Here is a 19,472-nt window from a genome sequence, read left to right on the forward strand (position 1 = left end):
AACAACCTCATTAATTCATTTGATGAACTATTGATTTGTTAACACACTCAGCAGAGTTCTGGACCCAGGTTTGAGGTCCCTGCTCCACCCTATTTTGTTAACTGTGTTTGACTCTGGCTTTACTGCTTTTGAATCCTTAGGCAGTCTTGAGCTTTCTGAGCTCCTTCTTGGAAAAGCCGGAAGGAACATGTAGAAGATCATCTGGCCCAATGATGGCCTCATTGACCTAAAGGAGACTGGATTCCTCCCAAGGAGTTAGACCCTGGCTATAAACTCATCTTTTATTTTAAGTTTATTTATTTATTTTGAGAGAGAGAGAGAGAGAGAGAGAGAGAGAGAGAGAGAGAGAGAGAAAGAGAGAATCCCAAGCAGGCTCCACACTGTCAGTGCAGAGCCCAGAGTGGGGCTCCATCCCACAAACCGTGAGATCATGACCTGAGCTGAAATCAAGGGTCGGATGCTTAACTGACTGAGCCACCCAGGTGCTCCTATAACTTTATCTTTTAATTCCCTTCTTTAAATATGAAACAAACAAATTCTCTATGGAATGGTATAGAGTTTGTGTTATTTTCCAGGTTATTTTTAATGTATTTATTTCTGGCAAAACTATTTGGAGAGAAAAACATTGAGGAACTGATAAATGGAAAGATTGTGAGTAAGTGGAAGAGTAAAATGATAAAGGGATATTGTTTGTATTTTATTTTATTTTTAAATTATTTCTAATGTTTATTTTTAAGAGAGAAAGATAGAGTGCAAGTGTAGGAGGGGTAGAGAGAGAGGGTGACACAGAATCAGAAGCAGGCTCTAGGCTCTGAGCTGTCAGCGCAGAGCCCAACGCGGGGCTTGAATTCAGAAACCGTAAGATCATGACTTGAGCCAAAGTCAGACGCTTAACCGACTGAGCCACCCAGGCGTCCCTGAGTTTGTATTTTAAAACAAGATTTCTAAAACTCAAGTCTCATGATGATCACAGTAATAATAGTAGCTTGTGTTGTTTGAGCACTTACTCTCTGCCAGGCCTTGTGTCAGGAGCTTTGTGTATAGCATGTAATGTAATCCAAGGGAGTCATATGCTTTTATTTTAAATATGAGGAAATTCAGAAGCTAAACCAGATTATGTGGTTTGCCTAAAGTCACACGGCTGGCTAGGAGCAGAAGTGACATTTGACCTCAAGTAGTTAAGCTCTGGAATATTTGCTCCTAGCCCCTATACTTCTGTTTCTTGCTAGTCTAACATTCCATATAGCCTACCAAGAATCTCATCTGGTTTCGCCTTCAACCGCCACAGGGATAGGTGGCTTATTGTGTTCAGTGAAACTCATTCCATTGTGAACATAGTTACTTTGGTGGAGAATTCTTTGCTCTTTGAACTGGCATTGCCTTCAAAGGTAAACCAAAATGACCCAACAATCCTAGGTATATACCCAGGAAAATTGAAATCTTATGTCTAAAAAAATATATATATTAGTGAGTGTTCATGGCAGCATTATTCATAATAGCCAGAATCTGGAAATATCGCAAGCATTCACCAACTGATAAATGGTTAAAAAATATGATCTGTTCATACAATGGAATTTTATTCAGCCACAAAAAAGAACGAAATAGTGGTACACACCACAGAATGGATGAATACTGAGTAGATCATGCTGAGTGACAGAAGCTAGCACGAAAGACCATATATTATATGATTCCATTTAATTTTTTTTTAATGATTATTTATTATTGAGAGACAGAGTGCGAGCAGGGGAGGGGCAAAGAGAGAGGCCAGGAGACACAGAATCCCAAGCACGCTCCTTGCTGTCAGCACAGAGCCCAATAAGGGGCTTGAACCCACACACTGTGAGGTCATGACCTCAGCTGAAGTCAGATGCTTAACTGACTGAGCCACCCAGGCGCCCCTATATGATTCCATTTATATGAAATGCCCATAATAGGCAAGTCATGGAGACAGAAAGTAGATTAGTGATTTCCAAGGGTTGTGATGAGGGAGGAATGGGGCGTGACTGCTAGTGGGCACAGGGTTTCTTTTTGGGGTGGTTAAAATGTTCTGGGTTTAGATAGTGGTGATAGTCATACAACCTTTTGAATATCATAAAAACCATTCAATTGTATACTTTAAAATGGTCAATTTTATGGTATATGAATTATAATACAAAAATTATTTAGGAAAGAAAATAGTTTTTTATTTCTGATTCAAAAAATAATGATTAAACCAAACAAATCTATAGATATTTGAAGCCGACCAGTTTGTATTTATTGAAGATTTTCTTCTCCAAGAAAAATAGCTCTGATTTCTTTAGCCATCTGTCTTATTTTGATTCCTGGTTTGAACTGATTTCTTCGCTAAATACCCCAGGTTGACAGTGCTATTTTTATGATATCCCTTTCCAAATCAAAACACTGTTTCAAATGGAGACTCATGGGGTTACAGTAGAATAAAACCTGCCTCTCCCTCCCTGAAGTCATTATATGATTACCCCACATTGTTGGTATTCATGGGTTGAACATTCTCAATTTTGATTGATTGCAGTCCATGATTCATTATTTTCTTTTCTGAGAAACATTAAAAAGTAGATTCTGTTGTTCTTTTGGAAAAGGTAATTTGAGTGCTTAATTAAAACTGAAAAACATTTTTTAAAAAGAACAAATTGTTACATTTTTTGTAGATTGCAAAAGAAAAAAAAAGCTGCAATCCTCAACTCTTTCATGACCTATGCCATTGCTGTGGCTTTGCAGCTCCTTCCATCAGGAGGTAAAGTTTCTATTACCATCCCTTGAATTTGGGTTGGTCTTACGACTTGTTTGGCCAGTAGTATGTGGCAAATATGACAGTGTGCCAGTGTTGAGCAAATCCTTAAGACCTTCATGCTTTGGCTAGGTTTGCTGTTTTGCTGTCATGAGAACTCGAGCTTGCCTGCTGGGGATGAGATATGGGTCACCAAGGTGCCCACATTGTGCAGCTTATACTCAGCACTCTGAAGTGAATCCTCCAATCTGCCCAGTACCTGGCTACAGATGCTTGAGAGCCTAGCCGAGTCCACAAAAACCACCCAGCTGAGCTCAGACCTAATTGCCAATCCACAGACATGTGAACTAAGCACGAGTGTTGTTTTAATCTACTAGTTTTGGGGAAGGTTTGTTACGTAACAAAACCTAAATGAGGTGTTGCATCCTTGGTTGGGATATAGGAAAATGTGAGAGACCCTCAACCCAACAACACAACCACAAGTCACTAGGCAAACAAGAGCAATAGAGTCATACTTTTCTTTTCTTTTTAATGTGTATTTATTTTTGAGAGAGAGACAGCATGAATGGAGAAGGGGCAGAGAGAGAGAAAGACACAGAATCGGAAGCAGGCTCCAGGCTCTGAGCTGTCAGTACAGAGCCGGATGCAGGGCTCTAACCCATGAACAGAGCCCATCGTGGAGCCTGAACCCATGAATGGTGAGATCTGAGCTGAAGTCAGATGCTTAACTAAGCCACCCAGGTGCCACAGTCACACTTTTCTTTCAAACTATCAAAGAGCCCTGGAGGCAAAGAAATGTAAAGGGACTTAACTTTAGAGGGAGGAGCCATTCCTAGAAACAGTGTTTAACATACAATGGAAAATTAGAGGACCTGCAAAAGATAGAAAAGTGTGGTTAATTACTCAAAGGGAGGCAACTCAGATATAATTTTCAGGTAACAACTTAAAAATAACGATCTAGTACAAATGTTTAAAAAATGAGTCTATTAAAAATCTGTAGAAATGAATCATTTTAACAAATGAGTAAAATGGGACCTATGAAAAAAGAACATGATGGAAACCCTTGAATTGAAAAAATGCTGTATTGGTAATAAAATCTTCATGTAAACTGAGGCAACAAGAGAATTACCAAAAAAAAAAAAAAAAAAAAAGATAATTTTAACAGAACTCTCAGAGAACATGTAGGATAAATTAAAATAACAACAACATTTTCCTAAGACATTATAGTCAAATTGACAAAAATGAATGTTAAAGAGGAAATATTGAGACCAAAGAAAAAATACATGTGCATTAGACACATGGGAACAGTGCAAGAATTAAAGCTGATTCCTTCTCAGAAGCAGTGGAGACCAGAAGATGCTGGAATGGTATCTTTAAAGGGCTGAAATAAAAACAACAACTCTCAATATAGAATCCTGTATCCTGAGTAAATATACTTTAAAAATGAAGGCAAAATGAAGACATTTTCAAGTGAGGGAAAGCTGGATGAATTTGTTGCCAGCAGAACCTCACTGTAAGAAATGCTAAAGAAAGTTCTTCAAGCTGAAGGGAAATGATACAAGATGGGAACTCAGGTCTACAGTAAATACTGAAGAGTGTGGGAAAGGGTAAATAAATATGAATAAATATGAAGGGAAACTGAAAATCCAATTTTTAGGAAAAATTTTTAATGCATACTAAATATGTAGCTGAGCTTTAAAAGACTACCGACTGAAGCGAATGTTACAGCCATGTGTTGTGAGGTCTATAATACAGGTGAGAGAAAAAGATAGGTGAATATTGGCACAAAGCGTGGGCAGGGATAAGCGGAATTAGGCTATTAGTAGTACTCCATTGTTAATGAAGTTCTAGAGTATTATTTTAGGCTAGACTGGAATACATTAAACTTACATGGTATAAACTCTAGAGCTGTTCTGTTCAATACAGTACCTACCAGCCACATGTGGCTACTAAGCACTTGAAATATGGTTAGTGAAGCTGAGGAAATGAATTTGTAATTTTAATTATTAAAATTTGAATGAAAAACTGTGAAGTGGCATACATATTCTTCTATGAAATACCATTTTATTGTTCTTGTAGAACTGTCTTTCACTTTCACTGTTGTGATATGGTATAGGGATAAAATTCACATCAGATTTCAAAGACTTAATGTGAATGTAATTTTAGAATGAAAACTGTATGAATGTTTTTTTAAATTTTTTAAATGTTCATTTATTTTTGAGAGAGAGACAGAGACAGAGACAGAGCACAAGTTGGGGAGGAGCAGAGAGAGGGAGACACAGAATCAGAAGCACACTCCAGGCTCTGAGCTGTCAGCACAGACCCCACTGTGGGGCTCCAACCCACAAACAGTGAGATCATGACCTGAGCCAAAGTTGGCTGCCTAACCGACTGAACCATCCAGGTGCCCCTCAATATTTTTAGTTATTACATGTTTAAGTGACAATATTTTGGGGACATTGGATTAAATAAAATATATTGTTAATTTCAGCTTTAAAAATTTTGTTAATGTGACAACTAGAAAATTGAGATATTCTGTAAGTATTACATGTATGGCTTACATTATATTTTTCAAGTTTATTATTTTTTTTGAGAGAGAGAGTGTGTGTGCCTGCATGAGTGGGGGAGGGGCAGAGAGAGAGAGAGAGGGAGAGAGAGAATCTCAAGCAGGCTCTGTGCTGTCAGTGCAGAGCCCCACATGGGGCTCTATCCCATGAACCATGAAATCATGAAGCTGAGCTGAAATCAAGAGTCAGACACTTAACCAACTGAGCCACCCAGGTGCCCCTACATTGTATTTCTATTAAACAGTGCTATTCTGTAGAAATTACTAAAAATATATCAGAGTGATACAGCTCAAAAGTCAAATAAAGGACTCTTTGCAATACCAAAAAGTACCCAATTTACCCAAATTAATCGAAGAAAAGAGGAAAAAAGGAACAGATGAAATAAATGGAGTAAATGGAAAACAACTAGCAAAATGATGGACTTAAGCATAACCTTACCAACAATCGCATTAAGTGTAAATGAACAAGATGAGTCATGGCCACAGCAGAGTTGTCAGATTAGATGAAGATGTAAGACCTAACTATATGCCATTTGTGAAAGATTTTAAATATAAAGACAGATTGAAGGCAAAAGGATGGGTGAAGATACACCAGGTTAACATTAAGTTTAAGAAAGCAGATGTGGCTATGTAAATATTAGGCAAAGTAGATGTCAAGACAGAAGAGTAGTAACAGAGATAAAGAAGGATATTTTACATTAATTAAATTGTCAGTTTTTCAGGAATACTCAACAGTCTAATATGTGTATGCCTCTATTAAAAAAGCTTTAATATATAGAAAACAAAAAATGACATAACTGAAGTGATAAACGGAAAAATCCACAATCATACTGGGATATTTTATTACTGTTCTTTTAGTAATTCGTAGAAAAATAGAATAAATTAAATGCATACATGTGGTAATAGAAGTGATGTAGAATGAATAAGGATGGAATTTGCAAATTAGGATATTCTCAAAAGTCATCAGCCAATATCCCTAAAAAATTCCAAGGACCTATTCTGTTAATATGAATAAAGGTTTCTTTTCTTTTCTTTTCTCTTCTTTTCTTTTTTCTTTTCTTAGTTTTCTTTCCTTTTCTTCTCTTTTCTCTCTTGTCTTCTTTTCTTTTCTTTTTTTTTTTTGCTATTGTTATAGCTGCATATTGATTTTATTTTATTTTATTTTTTTTTTATTTTTTTTTTAAATTTTTTTTTTTTTCAACGTTTATTTATTTTTGGGACAGAGAGAGACAGAGCATGAACGGGGGAGGGACAGAGAGAGAGGGAGACACAGAATCGGAAACAGGCTCCAGGCTCTGAGCCATCAGCCCAGAGCCTGACGCGGGGCTCGAACTCACGGACCGTGAGATCGTGACCTGGCTGAAGTCGGACGCTTAACCGACTGCGCCACCCAGGCGCCCCAGCTGCATATTGATTTTAAACTAATACAATCAGCTAATAGTTCTAATATCTTTTCCTATGTGCATATTTACATAAATTATATTGGGGAAGATAGTTTGGAGACAGCCAGTGTTATCATTACTATTAGCAATTGGATTATACTTTTCCTAACTATTATAATACAGATATCTAGAAATAATTTATAAGCATAATTCCTTAATATCGTTTTAAAATTTTATAGGGTATCTTAGAGGTCTTTTAATGTCAGTCTATAAAGATGTGTGTTATTCTTTTAAACTCTTACCTAGTGTTTCCCAGTATGAATGTTTTATACTCTATTTAGCAATTCATCTGTGACTACACCATTAGGCTATTTCCAGATTTTCACAATAACAAACAGTGTTGCAACAAAAATCCATTTCTCATTTTTCCCAGGTATGTGAGTTTTTCCCTAGGGTTGATACTCAGCAACATGGAGGGATATATGCATTTTAAAGTTTCTTACATACACCCAAAATTTTCACAAAACTGTTAACAGTTTGCCCTTCTACAAATAGAACATAAGAATAACATTTGCATTTTCCTGATCATTTACTGAATTTGAACATTCTTTCATGAATTGATGGATCATGTGAACACCGTTTTCTATCTAGGAATTACTTGTCCTATCTTTTGCCCAGTTTTTATTTGGTCTGCTTGCCTTTTTCTTATTCATTTGTGAGAAAATTTTAAAATATGTATATTTAGATAATAATCCTTTGTTACATGTGTGGCAAATATTTTCTCCTTGCCTGTCTCTTGCCCTTGCTTATCAGAAATTTTTTTTAGTGGTGTCTTTATTACCTTGTGTCTTTTACCTTTCTCTTTCCATGACTGCTTACAGATATTTCTTGTGTCCACATGTGGGTTTCTTTGGGCATCTCCTTGCTTCTTTGGATGGTGTGCTAGGGGCAAATTTTGGCTGACTTGAGTCAGCATTTCTGTAGTAAGTGATATTTTATTTTTATTTTTATTTTTAAGTTTATGTATTTATTTTGGGAGAGAGTGTATACAAGTTGGGCAGGAGCAGAGAGAGAGGGACAGAGAGAGACTCCCAAGCAGGCCTCCCACTGCCAGCACAGAGCCCTGATGCAGGGCTCGAACCAACAAACTGTGAGATCATCACCTTAGCTGAAGTTGGATGTTAAACCAGCTGAGCCACCCAGGCGCCCCAGAACGTAATACTTTAATCAGAACAATTAGCTTGGCTCAGTCCTGGTGACCTCTGCCGTTTGCTGGCTGGTTGGTAACATCTGCTATTGAATAAGGTGGCTGCAGATCCCCTTCCCTGCTCTGGCAGGGATGGATGAGTGTCATCTCAGCCCCTCGAGGCATCCTGAAGCAATAGCAGTCGCTCCTGGCTGCATGGTGTGGGCCACTTGGCTCCCTCACTCACTAGAGACTGGGTTTTTTGGAGCATGTCCTACCCTAAATGGATCCTTTCAGCAGAAAGTGCCTGGCAGGACTTGAAATCTTGGGATGGCATTTTGGCTTTTGGCAGAAGACTGAATAATGAGGCTTTAAGACTTAGTGGTCTTCTTGCAAACATTTTCAAACTGGGGCCTGTTTGGCACTGTGCGCACACACAAAACAACTGTTTGTTCAAGCAGAAAGCTGGGAAATGTGACAGGATCTCAAATATGTGACTGTTCAAGTTCTCAGGTGTTTCGTGAACACCTTCTCACGACAAAAGCGCAGGCAACCCAGGATTGGAGAAGTCTCCGTCTTCAATCCTGCCCCTCTCTCAGAGGTAACCACCGATACAAGTTGGGTTGCATCTCCCCAGGCGCGCAAGAGGTACTCTTTAACCAGTGCCCGCATTGTACCTATTGTTCTATAGCTTCATTTCCCCCCACTTCTTGTTTCACATGCCCTTCCATAAGTGACAGATCTTTCTGTGCCTCAGATCTGCTCCCTGCCTCCAAAGAGATGAGTTTAATTAGGGAGCAGACCAGTGACAGTGTCACATACTGTAGTGTGCTCAGTGTGCAGGGGAGGCGAGGACATATAACCTTGAGCTGAGGGGAGAAGAGAGCAGTGAGGGCATCCCGGAGCAACCAGCTGACATCCCAGGTGACTCCTGATAGATGTGTAGGAAGTGAATGTGGAAGGCTGGTAATGAACCCACATGAGATATCCAGGTCCTAACCTCCTGGAACCTGAGGATGTTACCTTATGTGGCAAAAGGGGCTTTCGGATGTGATTAAGATAAGGATTTTGAATTGAGGAGATTTTCCTTGATTATCTAGATGGGCCCTAGATGCAAGCACAAGTGTCCTTATAAGAAGGAGGTACGGGGAGATCAGACAGAAGAAGAAGGCTATTGGAGCAACAAGGCAAAATGCTATGCTATTTTGGAGATGGAAGAAGTGATCAGGGGCCAAGGAATACAAGGAATATAGCTCTAGAAGCTGGGAAAGGCAACCAAATAGATTCTCCCTTATAGCCTCTGGAGGGAGCATGGCCCTGCCGATTCAGTCCAGTGAAACCAGCTGGGGCTTCTGGCCTCCAGAACTGTAAGAAAAGACAGTGTCTTGTTTTAAGCCACAAAGTTTGTATTTATTTGTTAGTGGCAAAAGGAAGCTAATGCAGTAACCAAGTAGAGAAACACATTAGGAAGAGAGAACAGCTTGTAAGCTTTCTGGCAAGAGAGCAAGATCCACTCTCTAAGACATGTTGGAGAAAAGTGGAGGGATGAATCAGCACAGAGAATTGAGACTGGAAAAGTTAAGTAGGGGACAGATCATACAGGACCTGCAAGGCACATTCTGGAGGTTGATTTTTATATAGAAGAAAATAGGGAGCCAGAGAAGGCTTTTGAGTAGGGGACAAGCAGATTTTAGTGTTGAGATCACCACTTGACTCTCTTCCTTGTTCTTAGAAAAGAAGCGGACTTTAGTTGCCTAGATAACAACTTAGTTTTCTTACCGTTTTATTCTCATTACACTCAACGTTCTTCCCTCCCATCCCAAACTACCCTGGAAAGAGCTGAGCCCTCTCCTCAGATGAAACTACACAACCATATCTTCAAGGCTGCAGGCTGATCGTTTCTTCTGGGGCTTCTCAGGGGGTGTTTGGTTACTGCAGGAAAAGGGGCCTCACTTGAGCTGGGCTGTGGCTCAGAGCAGACTAGACGCAGGAAACAGAGTTGAAAGCCCTTTACTTTGTCTCAACCAGACCCAGTGATGTCTTGGGGCCAGCTGCTAATGGAGGACAAGGGGGTAGAGAGGCTAGTCCCTGTTCCCAAGGCCTGAAGGGTGGCAATCTATCACTGGTGCTCAGATTCCTTTTCAGGGTCGAGGTCATTAATAGAAAAAACACTTCAGATATCCTGGTTCTGTAAGGATTGCAGTATTCCCTGCAGCAAATTTCTAAATCTCTATAATGATTAAAGCAGACAGTCACCAAACCACTCAGTAAGGGAGAAAATAAAGATAGCCTTCAGGGTTAGGTAAAGGAACAAAAATACACCTGAGCAGGAGGCCTGTCAGGAGACAGGAAGTTTTTCTCTTCTCCCTTTAACAGTGGCTGTTGACTGGCAGAAACAAGACTGCGGGAGATAGAGTGTCTATTACTGGGAGCTGCTATCTCCAAAGGAGAGCTGTTGAAATGAGCAAACAGGGCTGTCACTGGGATGAAGGGGTCCATGGGCTTCCCGTGCCTTCTAGCTTCTCCATCTTATTTTGCTTTGTCTGATGTACAAGGCATTAAGAGCAGCACTGAATAAGCATCAGCTTCCAGACCAAACAGCAACAACCCACTAGCTATGATTGCTGTTTATTATGACTGTCTTGGACACAGATTGATTCTGCCCATTCGGGGTCCCTTGTCCATTTCCTTTGGTAATGGCACATTGATTTTTCTTGGGGAGCCAACCCTTCCCCAATCCCAATGTGTGCGGTTTGGGTGGTTGGCCTCACCGCCTCTAGATCTCACTGTGGGCTTGAAACTGAAACAAGGCCATTAGGATATGCTGTCCCTCAGGCCTAGAGAATGGTTCAAGGATGGGCAGGTGACTTGAAGTGATCCACCTAAGACCATCGTGAGTCTCCTCTGTAACTGTTGGGAAACTTGTGCAGGAGTTACTGAAAGTATAGGCTGTGAATCTGGAGCGGCTGGCAGCCATCTTGCCCCAACACGGAGAGAGCATGGCTGAGAATACAACAAGACCCTGGAAAGATGAACCAAGAAGTTAGAGAATCTAGAGGAGTTCACCTGCGCACCTAGATCCAGCTGCGCCTAAAGCTGATGTTCCCAATAACCCCCATGTTGTTTAAACTAGTTTCAGTTGAGTTTCTATTCCTTGCAATCGAATGAGACTAATTTCGCATTTATTTTCACATCATTATAATTAATAGCTTTCATTTATTGAGAAGTTACTATGTTGCAGCCTGCACTAAGCGCTTTTGTTTAAGAAAGGGTAATTTAGGGAATGTCATGACGTGGAGGAGCTCTAGGACCATCTAGCGGAGGGGTTCTTACCCAGGATCCATTGACTCACGGAGAGTCCCTGCTTATTTCAGAGGGCTTTTTAGACTCTGGCTTTTATGCAGAATCTTGAGCACTGAATTTTTTCCTGGCAAGAGGGTCTATAACTCTTATCCAATCCTCACATTGTTTGTGGTCCTAGGTCCTCTTCTTTACATCACACAGAATCTTTCCTTTTGTCATGGGAAGATTGGATTCCAGTCCTTATTCCTCCACTGAATGAGTTTGGGGATATTGACTTGCTACTTCTTGAAATGCAGCGTGAGGATCTATGGAACTGGATTTATGGTTCTCATGAAACTTTTACAAATGTAGAAGAAGGTGCTTTAAGTCTGTTTCTCCTTTTTGGTGGCTGCTTTGGGGTTTGCCCCTGATACCAGCTCCCATTCCCAACTTCTTTGAGACTCAGTTTCCTCCCACAAAAAAAGAGACGTTTAAAAGTGTTGCCCTGTGTGCTTTACGGGGCGATAAGCTGAGGGCAGGACGGTACTGGTCTCCTGGCCCTGCCTCTGCTTGCATTCTTCCATGCAAGGTGTTTGCTGCTTTCGGGCTGGTTGCAGCTTCTAGTCTGGGGTGCCTGCCTGCTTGCATTCCATGTTCCCAGTAGCATCACTGATATCCTGGACTGGCTTGTGTACATGAGAGCCTGTTCATTAAGTTACTGTATATAGTTCTTCTTAACAAACACATAAAGGAAACATTCAGAATGTCGCTTGCAGAGCAAATGAACAAAAATAGATGGGCCATCTGATACAGAGAGAGATCTTCTCTTAGCTGGTGGATTTTATGTCCCCTAACACAAGGCTAAGTCCTCCAGAACGAGTTTGTTCACTAATGCATTTATTCACTCACTCATTTGTGTGAATATTGAGGAACAACTCTGTGCCCGGCACTGGGCTGAGAAGATGGGGGGTGTGAGTGGCAAGCAGTGCCAGATTCCTACCCTCAGGGAGCTCATGTCCCAGTGATGGGTCAGAGACACCCAAACAAATAATTGCAACCCAACGCAGTGGGCGATGAGACAGGTGTTAGGAAAGTATGGTGTGAAGACAGAAGAGGAAAGCGACTAAGTTCTAGGGTGATGTGTGGGAAGGCTTCAGAGAGGAGGGGACATTTGATCTAGGTTTTGAAAGATGAGGAAGAGTTTGCCAGGCAGAAGAGGCAGGAAATTTCCACTGGGAAAGAGGAGGCTTCTCTGTGGATTGTGGTGCTGTGAAGGAGCAGAGTCTTGCTGGGCTGGGTGCTTGTGGTGATGTGGGGATGTACACAGGTACAGTCGGGAGATGGCCAGGCGCTGGTGGCCAGGGGCTGTGGCATGGCTGCTTAGGAGTGGTTCCTGCCTTCTGCAGGCCCGTGACAGGTTTTTGTTTTTGTTTTTGTTTTTTGTTTTCTCCCAAGCAGGCAAGTGGTGTGATTAAATGTTTTAAGGGAAAGGAAAGAGGAAATATTGGATGTCCAAGTAAAAGAGAATAAAGGAAGGAATCCACTATTCGAAAAGCAGTGAATCCCAACTCAGGCTGCACATTAAATCACCAGGGGACCTTTAAAAAAGACCCATGTCTGATCCCTCTTGTTGCCAATTGAATCAGTTTCTGGGGGTGGGGTCTAAGTATCTTTTTTGTTTGTTTTGGTTTTGTTTTCTTAAGTTTCCTAAGTGATTATATGATTATATACATTAAAAAAATATATAAAATTATATATATAAATATATAATATATATAATTATATAAAATATATATACAAAAGAAATTATATATATAATATAACATGTATATATAGGTTTTTTTGGTTTTTTTTGTTTTGCTAGAGAGAGAGAGCTTGAGCACATGAGACGGGCAGCAGGAGAGAGAGAGAGAGAGAGAGAGAGAGAGAATCTTAAGCAGGCTCCACACTCAGGGTGAGCCACACATGGGACTCAGTGTCATGACTGACCGTGAGATCATGAGCTGAGCCAAAATCAGGAGTTGAATACTTGTGGGGCCTGGGTGGCTCCATCGATTAAGCGTCTGACTTCAGCTCAGGTCATGATCTCACAGTTCGTGGGTTCAAGCTCCGCATCAGGCTCTGTGCTGATAGCTCAGAGCCAGGATCCTGCTTGGGATTCTGAGTCTCCCTCTCTCTGCCCCTCCCTGGCTTGCTGTCTCTCTCTCTCTCTCTCTCTCAAAAATAAACATTAAAAAAAAAAAAAAGAGTTGGACACTTAACCAACTGAGCCCAGAGGCCCCTCCAAACTGATTCTAATGAGCAGCCCAGGTTTGAGAACTACTGCTTTAGGGTTTCTTGGATACACTCAAGTATGTTGAGCACAGAGTATAAGGAAGGCAACACAGGCCAGAGATTGTGATTGAATAGGGCTGTAATCTACTTTTTATTTTTACTTTTTAAATTTTTATTTAAATTCTAGTTTAGTTAAAATACAGTGCGATATTGGTTTCAGGAGCAGAATTCAGTGATACATCACTTACATACAACACTCAGTGCTCATCCTGATAAGTGCCCTCTTTAATCCCCATCACCCATCTAGAAACATTTTTAAAAGATTTTTACCTATCTATCTATCTAAGTTTATTTATTTATTTTGAGAGTGATTGCGAGTACGAGTGAGGTGGAGGCAGAGAGAGAGGGAGAGAGAATCCTAAGCAGGCTCCACACTGCCAGCCCAGAGCCAGATGTGGGGCTCAATCCTACAAACTGTGAGTTCATGACCTGAATCGAAATCAAGAGTCGGACACTTAACCTACTGAGCCACGCAGGGGCTCCTTTAAGATTTTATTTGTAAGTAATCACTACACACAACTTGGGGCTTGAACTTACAACCCTGAGATCAAGAGTCACATGCTCTAGTGACTGAAACGGCCAGGTGCCCGAGTAGGGCTGTAATAAAAATAAATAAATAAACTTAATTTTAGAATAGTTTTAGATTTACAGAAACATTGCAAAGATAGTGCAGAGATTTCCCATATACCCTAAGCCCAGTTTCCCCATTACTAATATTTTACATTTGTCACAATTAATTAACCATTATTAATATATTCTTATTAACTAAAGTCCATACTTTATTCCAATTACCTTATTTTTTAGCTAATGGCCTTTTTCTGTCCTAGGATTCCATCCAGGATATTATATTACATTTACTTGTCATGTCCCCTTGGCTGCTGCAATTTCTCAGATTTCTCTTGTTTTTGATGACTTCACAGTTTTTAATAGTACCAGTAAGGTATTTTATGGACTATCCCACACTTAAGATTTGTCTGATGTTTCTCATGGACTGTGGTTATGGGTTTTGTTTTGTTTTTTTTTAAACCACAGGGGTAGGTGCCGTTCTCATCACGTAGTATCAGTAGGTATACTATCAACATGACTTACCACTTTGATGATGACCTTGATCATGTGGCTGATGTCATATTTGTACACTTTAGAAAGAAGTCACTGTGCAAAGCCCACACTGAAAGAGTGAAGAATTAAAATTAAGTTCCCTCTCCTTGAGGGTAGAATATCTACATAAGTTACTTGGAATTTTTCTTTATGAGAGTGTTTTCTGTTTCCTTCCTTCCTTCCTCCCTCCCTCTCCTTCTCCCTCCTTCCTTCTTTTCTTTATTCCTTCCTTTTCTCCTTCCTTCCTTCCTTCCTTCCTTCCTTCCTTCCTTCCTTCCTTCCTTCCTTCTTTCCCTCGATATGGACACATGGTTATATACGTTATACCTTCGGGTTCTATCCAATACTACTTTATTTTCTTGCTCAAATTGTTTCAGTTTTGGCCATTGGGAGTGCCTTTGGTTGATTCTCTATTTGACATATCTACAACATTGTGGGCTACCCCCCCTCCAGTACTTCCTTACTTTCTTGCACCCTCTGTAGCTCAGGGCTCATCTGTATATGCCTATGTTCTAGAATCAGCCCTGGTTCCTTGAATTGGACAATGATATTAGAAACCAACATTTGAGTACTAGTTTTTTTGCTCAGTGCTCCTGGGGTGTTTTGCTTCTAATAAGCCTGTATTTTTAAAATTTTAATGGTTAAATCAATTTTATTGGAGCACCTGGGTGGCTCAGTAGGCTAAGCATCAGGCTCTTGGTTTTGGCTCAGGTCATGATCTCACAGTTTGTGGGATTGAGCTCTGCATGAGGCTCTGTGCTGCAGCGGGGCACCTGCTTGGGATTCTCTCTCTCCCTCTCTCTCGGTCCCTCCCTCACTTGCACCATCTCTGTCTCTCTCAAAATAAATAAATCAACCGTTTAAAAAAGTTATAAATCAATTTTACTGAGGTATACTTTACATAAAATCAAATGCTCCCACTTTAAATGTACACTTTGATAAGTTTGGACAAATTTATATACCCATAAGCTCCTACAAGTAGAGTTGCCACCACTCCAATCAAGGTTGAGAACATTCCCACATTTTTGTGCCATTTCCCCTTCACTCTCCACTCCCCTCTCTCCCTGCCCTGTCACTGTAGAGTAAATTTGTCTTTTCTAGAGTTTCATGTAAGTGGAAACATACAGTATGTACTTTTGTGTCTGGTTTCTTTGCCTTACTGTAACATTTTTGAGATTCATACATGTTATACTTATCAATTGCTCACTGTATTGATTGCTGAATAAAATTCCAATGTATGGAGATACCAATTTAGATTATCCATTCACCAGTTAATGGACATTTGGGTTGTTTCTAGATTTTGGTTACTACGAATAAATATAACTACATTTCAACTAGCATTCCCCTATGATTCTGATGTTGACGGTATGAAGAACCCCAGTGAGAATAATTTTAATGTTATTTTGAAAGAGAGTCCCTTCTGGTATCTCTCATTTTATCATTCTTGCGTAACATGTTTAGGGTAGTTTGGATTCTTAAACCCTGATCACAAATTGAGAAGATAATAGCTTTTGTCTTCTGTTAACTCATCTGTGATTTAGGTGATCTCATCAGACCTTTCCCTGGGCCTGAGGCTCTCCAGTCAAAGATGTTTCTCAGCCTTTGAAATTGGTCTTATGTTCTTCAAGTTTCTTGAGCTCTCTGTGACTCTGCTTCTAAATTCTCCAGCCAGCCAGAGGATTTCCTTTGTATTTTCTCTCTCTCTCTCTTTTTTTTTCTCCTGTTCTCTGTGAAAGAAATCATGTCAAGCCAAAGTTATGTTTTTCTTTTCCTAAAGCAGTGGGCATATAATCCCCGTTTGTGGCTCATGTTTTATTACTAAGCTCAGTGGAAAAATAAACCACATTTACTTTTTGATGTTAAAGAACAGAAACTTACAAGAGCAACAGAATATTATTGAATTCCCATCTTATTCATCATCCATCTTGTTTTCTCATTTAGCTTCTCTGTTGCTCCCCACAATCCCTTACCACTTCTGTACATTAATATTGTATCAGCTGTGATAAAACATAACCCCCAAGTTTCCAAGTTTATTTCTCACTCCTGTCAAACTCCAGTGCAAGTTTTCTGGTTGAACAACTTTCTCCCAAGTGGTGATTCGGGAGCTCAGACTTCTGTCTTATGATTCTGCTGTCTTCAACAGGCGACTCTTAAGTTGCCATGGGAGTCCTTTCTATTCAAGACCACCCAGAAGGGACAAAAGCATGGAGAGCATCTCCTGTTGGAAGTTCTCATGGGCCAAGCTTAGAAGCAGCTCACATCACTTCTGCCCAGGTTCTGTGGGCCAGACTCCGTCCCATGGCCACATAGCTGCAGAGGGGGCCCAAGAGAAAAAGGGAACCCAGGCCACCATCATGGTGATGCTTCTTTCCTTCTTTTCTTAGCCTTAGGGCTTCCACTGGGCACATGTGCAACACAGGGCAGGGGTGCTAAACATTTTCTTGAGTCTTTTGTCAGCTTTAACTGTCAGCCTTTGCCTCTGGGTTCCTTGAGGGGAAGTTTTACTGCACAGTAAGTTTCACCGGAGTAAAAATCTTGTCTCCCTTTACCCCACGTTACATTACTAGTACATAGCATAGTTTCTGGCATTGCATGGGTGCTCAATAAATATTTATCGAATGGATTTTTCTAAAATGAATTTTTGAGTTGAAGTTTTATCTTGGCTGGGTGCCCCTGGAGTGTGTGCAGGCCACCAGCAGGTGGCAGTGTGGTTTGAAGTGTGCACACAGAAGCAGGGAGGTAAGAGAACTGCCTGGTGGCCCAGCTCCTGCCCGATCTTGGGTGCCAGGTCTGGGGTGGAAACGGGGTGAGTGCAATAGAGTAATAATTACTGGGTGTTTACCATGTGCTGGGGCCATACATAAAACTGTGCTATATGGACCCTGTTAATTCTCCCAAGAACCACATGCAGTTGGATGGGTTGCTGTCTGTATTTTGTAGATGAGGATACTGATTCACAGAGTGGTTAACTTAATCAAAGATCATGTAGCTAGAAAGGAGCAGAGTCAGGATTTGAATGCAGGCAGCCTGACTAGGGAGTCTCTACTCCTAACCATCAGGCCAAATTGTCCAGAAGGCAGTTAGGTCTTAGGGCTCAAGGAAATTCTCACCTTGGGGAGGAACTAGTCAATATGCAGGTCAAGGGAGCCCTTTTAGGTGTTAAAGGCCAAGCAGGGGACTGGGGAGCACTGGGTTAGGGGCCCTGCCACACTCAGGCTCCTCCTTACTGGGAGTGGTATGGCAAGGGTTGCTGAGAGGGAGGGCAGAGCCTCCAGGGTGGCTTGGTACCAGCTACTATAAGAACAGTGGATGCCAGGCAGGGACAGACTTACAGATGTGGCCATGAAAGACTAGAGTTGAGAACATGCTAGAAATTCTCAAGAGGGGATTTCAGCTCTATTAAAGGGCTGACTCACAATTTCCAAATGACATCTGGCAGAAATCTGGGCTTTTAGGAGACACCTGGGTAGCCTGTGGTATTGATGGGGAGAGAAAGCAGGGGAGGGTCCTGGGTCCTCCTCTCAATATCATCTGATACAAAGCTACAGTTACCTCTTTTATGTATTGGGATTCCATGTAGGAGTTTGTTTACTTTTCTTTTTAAGTCTCTGTTTTGGTAACCATCCAGCTAAATGGCTCCTAGAATCCTCCTTTTGAACTTGAAGTGGAAATGGTATTAGAAGCCTGCTGACCTAAAGTTGGAGTGTGTATCGTGGGCTGACTGGAGAGTCCACTTAGATGGCTTAGGATGAGGCCTTTGCACCTGCTCTTTCCACCCTCACCGCCCTTGCCCTGTCCCACCGTCCTCCTCATACATCATGCAGAAGAGAAATGGCAGTGATGGACCCAGCCAGGGGGAAATGTGAGCGGCAGCTCAGAAACCCTCTGGTTTGGACCATGCAGTCTTGTTTCCATCCTAGCCTGAGCTCCACACAGGCCCAGCTCAAGAGCATGCCCGGCTCATTATCTGAAAGAAATGGCCTGAGTGGTGGCCTGTGGAGAGTGAGGAGGAAAAAGAGAAATAGTAACATTGATTTATTTGGGACAGAAAGATCCACAGACTGGGGAAACAGGGAGAGAGCAATCATAAAGCTGGCTCGGTTTTGCAACCTGCTGGGGGCAGAGACCATCACAGTGCATGGTAGAGAAGGCAGATGAGGTGGACACAGGGAGAGTGGTCCCTTCCTCCTCATCACAGAACAATAAAGCTGGAAGTCAAAGATGAAATAGATGGGCTTAGAGCCCCTAGGACCTTGGCTAATGGCAGGCCTAGCGTCTACCTTGTGATAGGCTGCCTGCATTTGTATTGATGTGTTCTCTGCAGCTACTCTGTAGGAGCTGTTTGATAACAAAGGCTTGGAAGGGCAGACAGGCTTTTCCTTCCACATCAGCCCCACTGCTCAGCTATAGCTGTCAGCTTAGCCGCTGCCAAGAGGCCCACCTTGCCTGCTTCTCCTGTGGGGCTACAGGGACCTCAAAGGGCAGAACCCTCCAGCTGGGTGACTCCTGGGTGGCATCTGTCTCTGGGATCAGGGTCTTCTTCGGACAGCTCTGGGACCCTGCAGGCCCAGTCTGTGGGGTCTGAGAGGTCACATGAAGGAGGTTTCTCATAACCAGGTCTATTTGGGGACTCAGGAACCCCATGGCCCATTTCATCACCTACCGATTCTGCAAATTGCTGCAAATCAGAATAGGGAGAAGCACTTTTATTTTTTTTCTTTAAGGGTTGGAGAGGATTTTACTGCATAAATTGAAGCATCTCCCCAGGTGGTACTTTCTCTGGGGCTGAAGGACATGCAGGAATTGTAGGAACTTTGCTTCCCCAACAGTTCAGAAGTACAGGAGGTGGCAGAAAACCAGCACCCACTTGGAAGAGTC

At 41.5% G+C, this 19,472-nt stretch overlaps 1 long non-coding RNA gene across 1 annotated transcript in view; it reads left to right on the forward strand.

Moving 5' to 3' along the window:
* The first annotated feature begins 2,669 nt into the window (after positions 1-2,669).
* Positions 2,670-19,472, forward strand: part of LOC109245633 (uncharacterized) — a 54,318-nt gene continuing 37,515 nt past the window's right edge. Inside the window, exon 1 of the long non-coding RNA XR_002070996.2 lies at positions 2,670-2,752. This is a non-coding gene — a long non-coding RNA (uncharacterized LOC109245633). The remainder of the gene's footprint in view (positions 2,753-19,472) is intronic.

The sequence above is a fragment of the Panthera pardus genome, unplaced genomic scaffold (assembly GCF_024362965.1).
Source record: "Panthera pardus isolate Hobbes unplaced genomic scaffold, ASM2436296v1 HiC_scaffold_19, whole genome shotgun sequence".
Taxonomy (NCBI): domain Eukaryota; kingdom Metazoa; phylum Chordata; class Mammalia; order Carnivora; family Felidae; genus Panthera; species Panthera pardus.